We start from the raw sequence: 12,641 nt of genomic DNA, 5'->3' as shown, positions 1-12,641 counted from the left end.
GTTTTGGATCTTGTTGAGGATTGCTCTGTGGCCTAAGATGTGGTCTATTCTGGAGAATGTTCCATGTGCATTGGAAAAGAATGTGTACCTTGCAGCCGTTTGGTGTATGTTCTGCATATATCTATAAGGTCAACTTGGCTGATTTTGCCCTTTAGGTCTTCTGTATCTTTGTTGAGTTTCTTTCCAGATGCTCTGTCTTTTACCGAGGGTGGTGTGTTAAGGTCTCCTACTATAATTCTGGAATTGTCAATTTCTCTTTTCAGTGGTGTTAGAGTTTGTTTTATGTATTTTGAAGCCCTGTCACTGGGTGCATAGACATTTATTATGGTGATGTCTTCATGATGGATCATTCCCTTAATCATTATATAGTGCCCTTCTTTGCCTTTTATGGTGGATTTTGTTTTAAAGTCTATTTTATCTAAGATTAGTATTGCTACTCCTGCTCTTTTTTGGTAGTTGTTTTCTTGATATATTTTTTTCCTTCCTTTGATTTTTAATAAATTTACATCTTTGTTTCTAAGGTGTGTCTCTTGTAGACAGTGTATTGATGTATTCTGTTTTTAAATCCATTCTGTTACTCTCCTTATCTTTATGGGTGCATTTAGGCAATTTATATTCAGTGTAATTATTGATAGGTGTGAGTTTATTTCTGTCATTTTGTAGTGCTTTTTTTTTGTGATGCTGACTTTTATTTTGTTCCTCTTACTCTCCTGTGCTGAATTTCTTTTCTTTGTGGATTTGTGTCTCATTTCTTTTGTTTTTGTAGGTTTTGTTTTTACTGAGACTTTATGTTTTTCTTCTTTATTTTGATGAGTAGGTTTGTTAACTTTCTTTATGGTTACCTTGAAATTTACCCTTATCTTCCTAGGTTTGAAACAGTCTATTATTACTTGGTATCACCTTGCCTCCCTCTCCACTAGAAGGTTCTATGACTACAACCTTGATTCCCTCTTTTATCATTCTGATGCATTTGTCATTTACAGATTAACTTCTCTGGTTCCCTGTTGTAATTCTTTTGGTTTTGGATATTCCTTAAGACTTCATTTCCTAGGCTGGTATCTGGCTAGTACAATCCTGTGTCCTAGATTCAGCCTTTGGTCTGACGTTGTTTGTTCTCAGACTGAAGGTCTCCCTTTAATAATTCCTGTAAGTTTGGTTTGGGTTTTTACACAGTCCATTAATTTCTGCTTTTCTGGAAATGACCTAATTTTACCATCCTATTTGAATGAGAGTTTTGCAGGATATATTATTCTTGTCTGGCAATTTTTTTTCTTTCAACGTTTTATATACGTCATCCCATTGCCTTCTTGCCTGCATGGTTTGTACCAAATAATCTAAGCTTAATCTTATTGTTTCTCCTCTGTATGTGACTTTTTGTTTTTCTCAAGCTTCTCTCAGGATTCTTTGTTTGTCTTTGGTTTTGGCGAGTGTGATTATGATATGCCTTGGTGATTTTCTTTTGGGGTCTATCCTATACGGTGTTCATTGAGGTTTTTGAATGGTCAGTTTTTCATCTTTCATGATACTGGGGAAGTTTTCTGTCAGCAAATCTTCAATAATCCTCTGTGTTTTCTGTTTTCTCCATCTCTTCTGGAATGCTGACCACTCAAAGATTTTTGCCTTTCATTGTATCCCACATAATTCTCAGGGTTTCTTCATTTTTCTTCATTCTTTTTACTTATTTTTCCTCAAACAGATTTGTATCCAAGTGTTTGTCTTCAATTTCGCTGATCTTGTCTTCCATCATTTTAAAACTGCTTCTCAGCCGTTCTGTGACACTGTCCATTTCTGAAATCTTGTTGTTTATCTTTTGGATTTCTAATTGTTGTTTTTGTATGATATCTAGTTGTGAATTTATTTTAGCATTTTGTTCCTGTATTATTTTATTGAATTCTTTCATTTTTTTGGTTGCATTTTCCATGCATTTGTCTGCCTTTTCCATGAATGTATCTATTTTTTTCTCATTTTTGTCTTTTTTTTGCTTCAGCTGTTGGATAATTCTGAGATATTGGAGACTTGAATTCCTTATCAGGTAGTTTTAGTGCCTTTTGTTCTGCTGGAAAGTCATCTGGTGTTTTATTTTGGAGGCCTCCTGGAACCATCCTGTCCTGTTTTTATATATGTTTTTATATTGTATGCTGTCTTCAGGGCATTCAGTAGTTATTTTCCTAGTTTATTGGTTGTAGATTTGTTTGTTCCATCCTGCTTTTTTGTTTTATTTGGTTATGTCTGAGCAAGCATACAGTGTGTTCTTTGTTGTTTGCTCTTCTGTGGGTGCGATACTTTTCACCTCCTCTAATGGGCAGGGTCAGTCGCTCAGCTGTGGTACAGCAGGGCAGGTCCAGCTGAAGGGGAGTTGCTGAGATGGGTTGTTTGTGACACATACTAGGGCTGACAGGGAAGACCAGGAATCAGTGTTGGGCAGGTTCTGCTAGGTCATGCCTGTGCTGCTTGGGAGTGTGATGTTCAGTGCACAGTGCCGGTAGACAGGAAGGAGGGAGGAGATTCTAACGTGTGGAGCTAAGATGGGTATGGGAAAGAAGAGAGAGAGGAAAGAGGAACAGGAACCAAAAACATACACACTAACAATAAAGAGTCCTAAGGGAAGCTTGCTATTTGAGTGGAGAAATGAGAGACTGAGAAATGGAGAAAAACAAAAATAAAAAAAAGAAAAAGGGAAAAAGAAAATATGAGTAAATAAAAATTAGAGGGAGGAGAAAAGAAAGGAAAGCCCCCAGCAATCTCACCAGTGCAGCTGCTATGACTGGGGAAGTTCCTCCCAGGCCATGAAGTATACCCTGGCTATACGGGGTGGAAGTGTCACACAGCACCAGGTATTCAGGAGACAGGACTAGAAGGTAACGGTAGACAGATGAGGAACTAGAAATGAAGAAAGACAAAAAGGGGACGAGAGAGAAGAAAAAAAAAACAAAGAATCAAAAACAAATAACAACAAAAAGAAATGCCCCCAGGGATGTCACCGTTCATTTGCGCAGAGTAAGGAAGTAGCTCCCAAGCCTTGCGGTACTGCCCAATTAGAAGAAAAAAGAAAACAAACAAACAAACATCAAATCATATCAGAACAAACAAATAAACAAAAAGCCCCAGGTGTCCCACCGTCGTGGCGACACAAGCTGGGATGCAGTTTCACAGTGGAGCAGTGTTTCGCAGTCTTTCAGAAAGAAGCAAAGATGGCACGCTGAGCCAGGTATTTGAGAGAAATGAGCGGGAAGTTGTGAGAGGTAAGGAAGAAATCTAATCAAGCAGAAAAAAGCAACACCAGCAGCCAACAAACAACACTCAAGGAGTTGGTCAGTGTGGGTGGGTGGAATCCAAGAGATACAGGGTGGAATCCAAGAGACTGTGGCTGCAGTAAACAGAGGAGTCTAAGTGGGGGTGAAGAAGGATGGGGAGTGGGAAAGCGTATATCTCTGGTTACTGGTTGTTCTGTCTCCTGCTGGAAGCTCTGTGAGCCTGCTTTCTCATCTCTGTTTGCTCATCTCTGATATGAGTCCAAGATGGTGTATCTGTGCTGCGGTAGCTGATAGGGGACCTCTGCATGTATCTCTCCCTCTCTCTCTCCTCAGTCAGTTTCTTATTCCATTCTGTGCTTGGCTGAGTTCTTTATCTCTTTGTCTGATGCTTAGGGTTTCAGGCCTGACATGTGAATCTGTTTGACTTAGTTTTTCGGATCTTTGCTGTGGAGGGATGGCATGGTGCTTCTGTCTATAGTCTCATGTTGCCTGCAAACTGAGCCTGACAACATCTTGATTTCAGTCTTCTAGCCTTCAGAACTGTGAAAGTAAAAAAAAACAATTTTTGTTGTTTTAAGTCACCTAGTTTGTGGTAGTTTGTTACAGCAGCCCTAGGAAATTAATAAAGATTAGAAAAGAGGATCAGGAAGAGTTCACATTCATGTGGTAAAGGCAATGGCACTCATTTACAGGTTTGTGTCAAGGCTCTATTAAGTCTAGCATCCATTCTCATAAAATACTCCAAACTGATCTGAACCACATGGACATCACACATTACCTCATAGTGTTATGCCAATGGAGTAATTTATTACACCAGTGAAATCAGGATAACCAAGAGATGGCTAGTATACTGGAGAGCTCATTAAGACAAATGTGTTCCAGAGAGTGAGAGACAAACCCTATGCATATTCAGGAACCTGACACTTTCTAGTGAGCCAGGGTCTGGAGTGTATTGTAATATCTTCTACAAATTGAAAGACACACTATGGCACGTTGTATCCTTGTCTTAGTTATCTGGTGCTACTATAAAAGAAATATCACAAGTGGATGGCTTTAACAAACAGAAATTTATTCTCTCACAGTCTAGGAAGATAGAAGTCCAAATTCAGGGTGCTAGCTCCAGGGGAAGGCTTTCTCTCCATGTTGGCTCTGGGGGAAGTCCTTGTCATCAATCTTTCCCTGGTCAAGGAACTTTTCAGGGCAGGAACCTCTTGTCCAAAGGATGAGCTATTCTCCTGCCTCTTGTTTCTTGATGGTTTGAGGTCCCTGTGTCTCTCTACTTGGTTCTCTATTTTATATCTCAAAAGAGTTTGACTTAAGACACAGCCTAATCTTATAGATTGAATCCTGCCACATTAACATAACTGTCTCTAATCACACCTCATTAGCATCATAGAGGTACGATTTACAACACATAAGAAAGCCACATCAGATGACAAAACGGTGGACTATCGCACAATTCTGGGAATCATGGCCTAGCCAAGTTGACAGACATTTTTGGGGGACACTGTTCAATTAATAACAATTCTTTACTATGAAGAAGTTTGGTTTCTTCATTGCTGTTAGTTTTTTTTTTTTTTTTTTTTTTTTTTTAATTCTGGAAGCAACACATCCAAATATAGTAATACTGCTGCAGCACATATAACAGGTGACAAGGAAGTCATACAATTTTAAGCAAGGCTCAAGCTAGGAAAAGGATTTTCCAAAGACGTAGGATGTAGTGCAAGTAGTTTTTCTGCTTGGGACAGTAGAGCTTATGGTGTTTGAATTGTCTACAATGGGAAAAGATGCAGGGTGGAGTTTATAGCAAGTCCCAACTAGATTATCATCACAACGTAACCTCTTGGGATTTGGGACCACAGCCATGCCATCTGCAACAGAAAATTATATGCATTTTGGGAAGCAGCCCTGGTAGAAGCAGAATGTTTGATTATGGGACTCAAGGTTAAAATGTGCCCCAAACTGCCCATGATGAGTTGAGTTCTGTAAGACCTGCCAAGTTATAAACTTGAATCAGTCCAGAGACTGACCATTATAAAATGGAAATGGTTGCTGAATCTAGGATTAAGCCACAATAGGTCAGGAGGACACAAGAAAGCTGTATGAAGAGATATTCCAGATCCTCCTGTCACCTGTCATAGTTCTATCAGTACTCTTCTCCCAAATTGCAACAATGGCTGTACTGAGGAGCTGGGGATCCCCTTTAAGTATCTGAAAGAGGATGAAAAGGCCTGAACTTGGTTTATGGATATTTTATCCATAAAATGTTGGTGCAAGATGAAAATTGGTGACAACTGTACTTCAGCTCCATTTAGGCATGGCTTTGAATGACAGTGAGGAGGAAAAATATTCAGAATTTCAGAGCTGCATTCATCCATTTTGTGAGAGAATGAGAAAATATATAAACTTCAGGGCAGTGGTCAAATGTTTGGCTTTCTGGTCAGTGGTTTGGAAGAAAAATTATTGAGAGATCAGAGGCAAAGTGTTCTAGGCCAGAGACCTGTGGATGAACACAGAAGAGTGGGCATAAAGAGTGCAGACTTTTGTACTGCACATTAATGCTCACCAGAGTATATCATCAGAGAAGAGACACTGAACAACCAAGCAGACAAAATGACTTACACCCTTTCCAATAGCCTGCCTTTGTCATCTGCCACTCTGGAATTAGTGCAATGGTTACAAAAATGGAGTGCCATTGTGATACAGGTGGAGACTACATATGGGACCAACAGCATAGACTCTCATTTTTCAAGATGAGTCTATAGACTGATACCTTTGGATGTCCAACTTTTTAGCAAAGAGACCAATACTGAGCCCCCAATATGGCATTATTCTTCTAAAAGACAAATGGCTACTCGACGTCAAGTTCACTACTTTGTTTTTGTTTTGTTTTGTTTTGTTTTGTTTTTATATCATGGAAAAGTCTGTGGTTTGTTTTCAGAAAAATGGATACCTCTTATGGATAATGTTTTGCCTTTCTTGCCAGGAGAGTTTTGTTCAGCAGCACTAACCAGGAGCTTATGGAATGTCTGACCTACAGGCATGGAATCTCATACAACATATAATTTGACCAAGTGATTCACTTCATAGAAAAGAATATGGGAGGGTGGACCCATGCCAATGATATCCTTTGGTCATTTTATATATTGCACCATCCAGAAGCAGCTAGGCTCACATAGTACTGGAAGAGCCTCCTGAAGGCACACGTGAAGTGCTATCTTCAAGGTAGCCCTCTAGAGAATAGGGTTTCACCTTTAGGAAGACGTATATGCATGAAAATAGAAGACCTCTATATGGTGCTCTATCTCAAATAAGAAAGATATATGGGTCCAGGATTAAGGAGTGGAAGTGGGAAAAACCCTACTTACCATCAATCTCAATGACTCACTGGTGGATTTTGTGCTTCCTGTTTCCACAATTGTAGACATTGAAGATTTGGAGGTCCTGATCACCAAAAGGGACACACTCTTTGAATGGAACATTGCAAGAATTTTTTTGGACTCCTTATATCCATGGTAGGCAGGTAAGAAGAAATGTCACCATTGTAGTAAGGTTGCTTTTGCATACTGAGGGCAGGAAAGAATATGCATGGAACCCCAGGAGATCCCTTTAAGTCTGCTGGTATTCTTTAGCTCCATTGTGACTGTAAGTGGGCAGGCACAACAACCTTGGTCTGAAAAGGTATGAATGCCAAGAGCTCAAACAAATCACAAATGAACTTTTGAGTCACTAGAATAGGTAAGCCACCAAAGATCTATTAAAGGTTATACATGAAGGGGACAGTCATTTTGAATAGATAATGTAAGAGGAAGAACATGAGCACAGTTGTGGCCAGAGATCAAATGCAGCAATGAGAACTGTAGCTTGTTCCAGTAACCTCCCTGATCCCAATTTCCGTTCAGGAAGAGAGGCCCAAGGGAACAAAGAAGCTATAGCCTAAATCTGCATGAAGAAGTAGATTTGTGTGACAAAAGAGGAGAATTATGGTGAACATGGAAAGGCTTCACTTGCTATCTTTGATCGGTTGCCATAGCATTATCACCAAGATCTTATGTTGGCCTCCTTTCAGCCAATGACTGAGCATGGCAATGGAATTAATGCAGGTCCATTACCTTAAGATGCAGGATTCTTCCAACGGGTGACTCTCACCTGAGGACTGTTTATTCTGGTCAACACTTCCACGGAACCATGCTGCAATCTAAGTCTCTTCCTCCTTAACTCTTCTTCTTCCTCTGCTTTCCATCACAGATGTCAGACATGGACCATAGGTTAAAAGCTTTCTCCAGCCTCACTCATTTGCTTGCCTTTAAGATTTACAAGCATCTTCCCTAGTAAACTTCTTTCACATATAAACCCTTGTTTATGTCCTTCTCAGAGGATTCAAATGAATGTAGCATTTTAGAGAGTGTAGTCTTTAGAAGACTAACATTGTCAAATCAACGTACATGTATTAAAATAAAAACAGTTCTTATTTTATTTATATGAGATCCCATTATGTTTATAGAGTAATTTAAAGGAAAAATTTTATTTTGACGTTTAAATTAACCAAATACAAAAAAAAACAAAAACAAAAAAAAGCTTTCATGAAAAAAGTCAAAGAAGAAAAAAACTATTTTGAAAAAGATTTCAATATAAATACTGTGTTTCAAAATATATGGTATATAGCATGCTTTGCAAGCACAGAGGAATGTTGACAATATCAAATTTTTTTATTACTATGTAAAAAGTGAGAAAATAGTATTAAATTCAATAACATGGAAAACTAATAAACTTGATAGTGGGATAAAGGAAAGTAATAAAAAATAAGAGCAACATTACAAAAAAGATGAAAGAAACCAGCTGTAGAATTAAAAAAAAAAAAGGAAGATCTGTTGTTTGAAATGAGCTGTAAAATACACACATCTCTACCTAGCATAATAAACAAAATGTCCTTTGCTTGCTCTGAGTCCCACCATTGGCTATCTTTCTCATCACCCACTGTATGAGCTGGAGCACTATTATGAGGTGAGAATGTGTTGCCTCCATAACCCAAGGGGGACTGACAGGCACTATTCAAAACAAAAATATTTTAAACTGCAAATACACTTTACTTATATTTCTATAACAAATTTCAAAATTAATAGACTAAATGAACAATATTGTTTCAAAGAAATACTTATATAAATAAAGGTGATGATAGAAGTCAATTTAAGGAAAACCATTTCAAGCTTTGAAGGAACATTTAATTTATGTAATATAATTACAATTTAGAAAAGTTGAAAATCTTTCCCTATTATATTCATAATTGTTAACAAGTGTGGGAAATAAAATATGAAATCTAAAGCCTAAGCTCACTTATTAATATACAGGCATAGCTCTTAATGAAATATTAGCAGAGTAAATATCATCATAAATATATATATATATATTTTAAAGTGATAATGTTGGGTTTATAACAGGAAAACATGCATACGTAACTATTAAGAAAAAAACTTCAAATAATTAATGGTAACAATTACTAATAAAGAAACTTAATATGATATATCAAAATAAATTCCTCAAATTCCTTTGCTAAAGCTCAGATTTCATTGTGGATTTACAAATAAAGATAACTTTAAAAAACAAATACGGTGAAAATTCTAATGCTCACAAATTTCACTAAAAAATACAAAAGTTTGACATCATGCCAAAAAAAAAAACCAAAAAAACATGAGCTTAAAAATAATATTCCCCAAATTAAGGAAAACATTTAACAGTATTCTAATAAAATCAATTGGAATTTTATAAAGGAATTTGAAAACATTAATAGAAAAAAAGTCAAGCCTATATATATATACAGAGAGGGAAAGAAAGAATAACGAAAGGGATTTTTAACCTATCAGATAGCTAGAAAACAAAAATACAAATAGAAAAATAAATATCTAAAAACGATGCAGATTAATGATTCAAAAGTGCTCAGCTGCTAAACAAAATGTTTGTAGTTCAAACATAAATAGCAGCTCTGCAAGAGAAAGACCTGGTGATCTCCTTCTGTAAGCATTACAGTCAAGAAAACCCTAAGAGGGGAATTCCGGCAAAATGGTGCTCTAGGCAGAAGCACCACGCCTTCCCTCCACAGCAAAGATCTGAAAAACTAAGCCAAACAGAGAAAACAGCAATCCTGAAACCCTAAAACGTCAAATGAAGAGATGAAGAACTCAGCCAAGCACCAAATGGAGTGAGAAAACTGACAGAGAACGGAGAGCTAGGAGAGATTCATGCAGCTAATGCAGTGAGGATCCGCCATCTTAGACTCCAATCAGATATCAGCGAACAAGAAGTACGAGAAAGCAGCTTCACGGTCCTTCCAGTGGGAGACAAAACAACAGGTAATTTGCGATATATGCTTTCCCACCACCCAACCTTCTTCATCCCACTCGGCCTCCTCTGCTTCCCGTGGCCACAGTCTCTTGTCTGGGAAGCACTGGCTGCTTGGATTCAACCCGCCTGCACTGGCCAACTAACTGAGTGCCATTTGTTGGCTACTGGTGTTGCTTTTTTTTGCTTCTTTTGATTTCTTCCTTACCTCTCACCACCTCCCCCTCCTTTCACTCAAATACTTGGCTCCGTGTGCCATCTTTGCTTCTTCCTGAGGGGCTGTGGAGTGCTGTTTCAGGGTGGAAATGCTTCCCAATCTGGGCTGCCATGCTAGTGGGATCGCAGGGCTTTGGTTGGTTTGTTTTGAATTGTTTGTTTTCTTTTCCTTTTCTTGACTAGGGATCCAGTTCTGGCCGGGCGGTGCTGCGCGGCTTGGACCTACACCCTCAGTTTGCGCAGACGTGCAGAGGGATCCCTGGGGACATTTCTTATTTCCTGGGTTTTTTTCTTTCTTTTCTGTTTTTTTGGGGGCTTCACTTGTTCTTTTTGTTTTTTTTTTAATTTGTTTTCTTTTCTTTTCCCATTTTTTCCCTTTTTGTCTTTCTTCATTACTCAGTTTCTCATCTCTCTATACCTTCTTTTTCTTCCTGTCCCCTGAATACCTGGTGCTGAATACCTCTATGACTTCTAGCCAGGCTGTACTGCAACACCTGAGAACAATTTCCCCAGACCTCATAGCCGCATCGGTGGGATCCCTGGGAGCTTTGCTGTTCTTTTTCCTTTCTGATTTTTATTTATTCATTCTTTTCTTTTCTTCCTCTTCCCCATCTGTTTTTCTCCATTTCATAGTCTCTCATCTCTCCACTCTAACGGCAAGCTCCCCCAGCATTCTTTTTTGTTTCTTTGTATGTTTTTGGCTCCTGTTCCTCTCTCCCCTCTACCATATCCATCTTAGCTCCACACATAACTATCTCCCCACTACATCCTGCCTACCTGTGCCATACGCTTAACATCACACCACCAAGCAGCACAAGCACAGCCTACTGGAACCTGCCCTCCACTGATTACCGACCCGCCCGGGTAGCTGTAGTAAGTGCCACAAAAACTCGTCCCAGAAACTCCTGTTCAGCTAGACCTCCCCCGCTGTACCATATATGAGTGACTGACACTACCAATTGGAGAAGGAGGTGAAAAGTATTGTACCCGCAGATGAGTAAACAACAAAGAACACACAGCCCACCTGCTCAGACATATCCACATTTAAAAAACGGATGAAACAAACAAATCTGCAATCAGTAAATGAGAAAAATAACTACTGAATGCCCCAACAACAGCAGACAATATCAAAACATTTACATCAGGACAGGATGGTACCAGTAAGCTTCCAAAATAAAACACCAGATGACATTCCACTGGAAGAAAAGGCACTAGAACTACCTGATAGGGAATTCAAATCTATGATACTCAGAATTATCCAAGGGTTGAAGCAAAAAGCAGACAAAAATGAGAAAAAATAAACAAATTCATGGAAAATACAGACAAAAAATTGGAAGAATTCAGGAAAATAATGCAGGAACAAAATACCAAAATAAATTCACAACTAGAAATTATACAAAAACAACAATTAGAAATCCAAAAGATAAACAACTAGATTTCAGAAATGGACAGTGTTATAGAAGGGCTGAGGAGCAGATTTGAAATGGTGGAAGACAGGATCAGTGTAATTGAGCACAAACACTTGCATACAACTCTGTTTGAGGAAAACTCAGAAAAAAGAACAAAGAAAAATGAAGAGACCCTGAGAATTATGTGGGATACAATTAGTAGCAAAAATTTGCAGGTGATTGGAGTTTCAGAACAGGGGAAGAAAACAGAAAACACCGAAGATCATTGAAGAACTGCTGACAGAAAATTTCCCCAATATCATGAAAGATGAAAATCTGACCATCCAAGAAGCTCAACAAACCGCATATAGGATAGACTCAAAATAAAATCACCAAGGCATATCAAAATCACAATGGCTAAAACCAAAGACAGACAAAGAATCCTGAGAGCAGCTCATGAAAAACAAAAGGTTACACACAGAGGAGAAACAATAAGACAAAGATCAGATTATTCAGCAGAACCCATGCAGGCAAGAAGGCAATGGATGACATACATAAAACCTTGAAACAAAAAAATTGCCAGCCAAGAATGATATATCCTACAAAACTCTCATTCAAATATGATGGTGAAATTAGGACATTTCCAGATGAACAGAAATTAAAGGAATATGTAAAAACCAAACCAAACTTACAAGAATTATTAAAAGGAGTTCTTCAATCTGAGAACACACAACTTCAGCTCAGAGGCAGAATGTAGGATGCAGGATCATACCAAGCAGATACCAATCCAGGAAATGAACTCTCAAGGACTATGCAAAAACAAAAGAAATACAACAGGGAATCAGAGCAGTTAATCTGTAAACGACAACAACATCAGAACAGTAAAAGATGGAATAAAAAGTGTAGGTATAGAACCTTCTAATGGAGAGGAAGGCAAGGTGATACCAAGTAATAGTAGACTGCTTCAAACTTAGAAAGAGAAGGGTAAATTTCATGGTAACCACAAAAAAAGTTAATAAACATATTCATAAAAATAAAGAGGAAAAGCATAAAGTCTCAGCAAAAACAAAACCTACAATAAAAAAAGAAATGAAAAAAAAAAATCCACAAACAAAAGTAACTCAGCACAGGAGAGTAAAAAGAACAAAGAAAACGTCAGCACCACAAAAAAAAGCACTCCAAAAATACTGCAACAAACTGACATCTATCAATAATTACACTGAATGTAAATGGACTCAATGCACCTGTAAAGAGAAGGAGAGTGACAGAATGGGTAACAAAACAGGATCCATCAACATATTGTCTACAAGAGATACACTTTAGAAACAAAGATGTGAATTTATTAAAAGTCAAAGGTTGGAAAAAAGTATATCAAGCTAACAACTACCAAAAAAGAGCAGGAGTGGCAATACTGATCTCAGATAAATTAGACTTTAAAACAAAACCC

This window comes from Trichechus manatus, unplaced genomic scaffold (genome assembly GCF_000243295.1).
Source record: "Trichechus manatus latirostris isolate Lorelei unplaced genomic scaffold, TriManLat1.0 scaffold00139, whole genome shotgun sequence".
Classification (NCBI taxonomy): domain Eukaryota; kingdom Metazoa; phylum Chordata; class Mammalia; order Sirenia; family Trichechidae; genus Trichechus; species Trichechus manatus.
The sequence above is the reverse complement of the archived record's forward strand: the minus strand, read 5'-3'. Positions refer to the sequence as shown.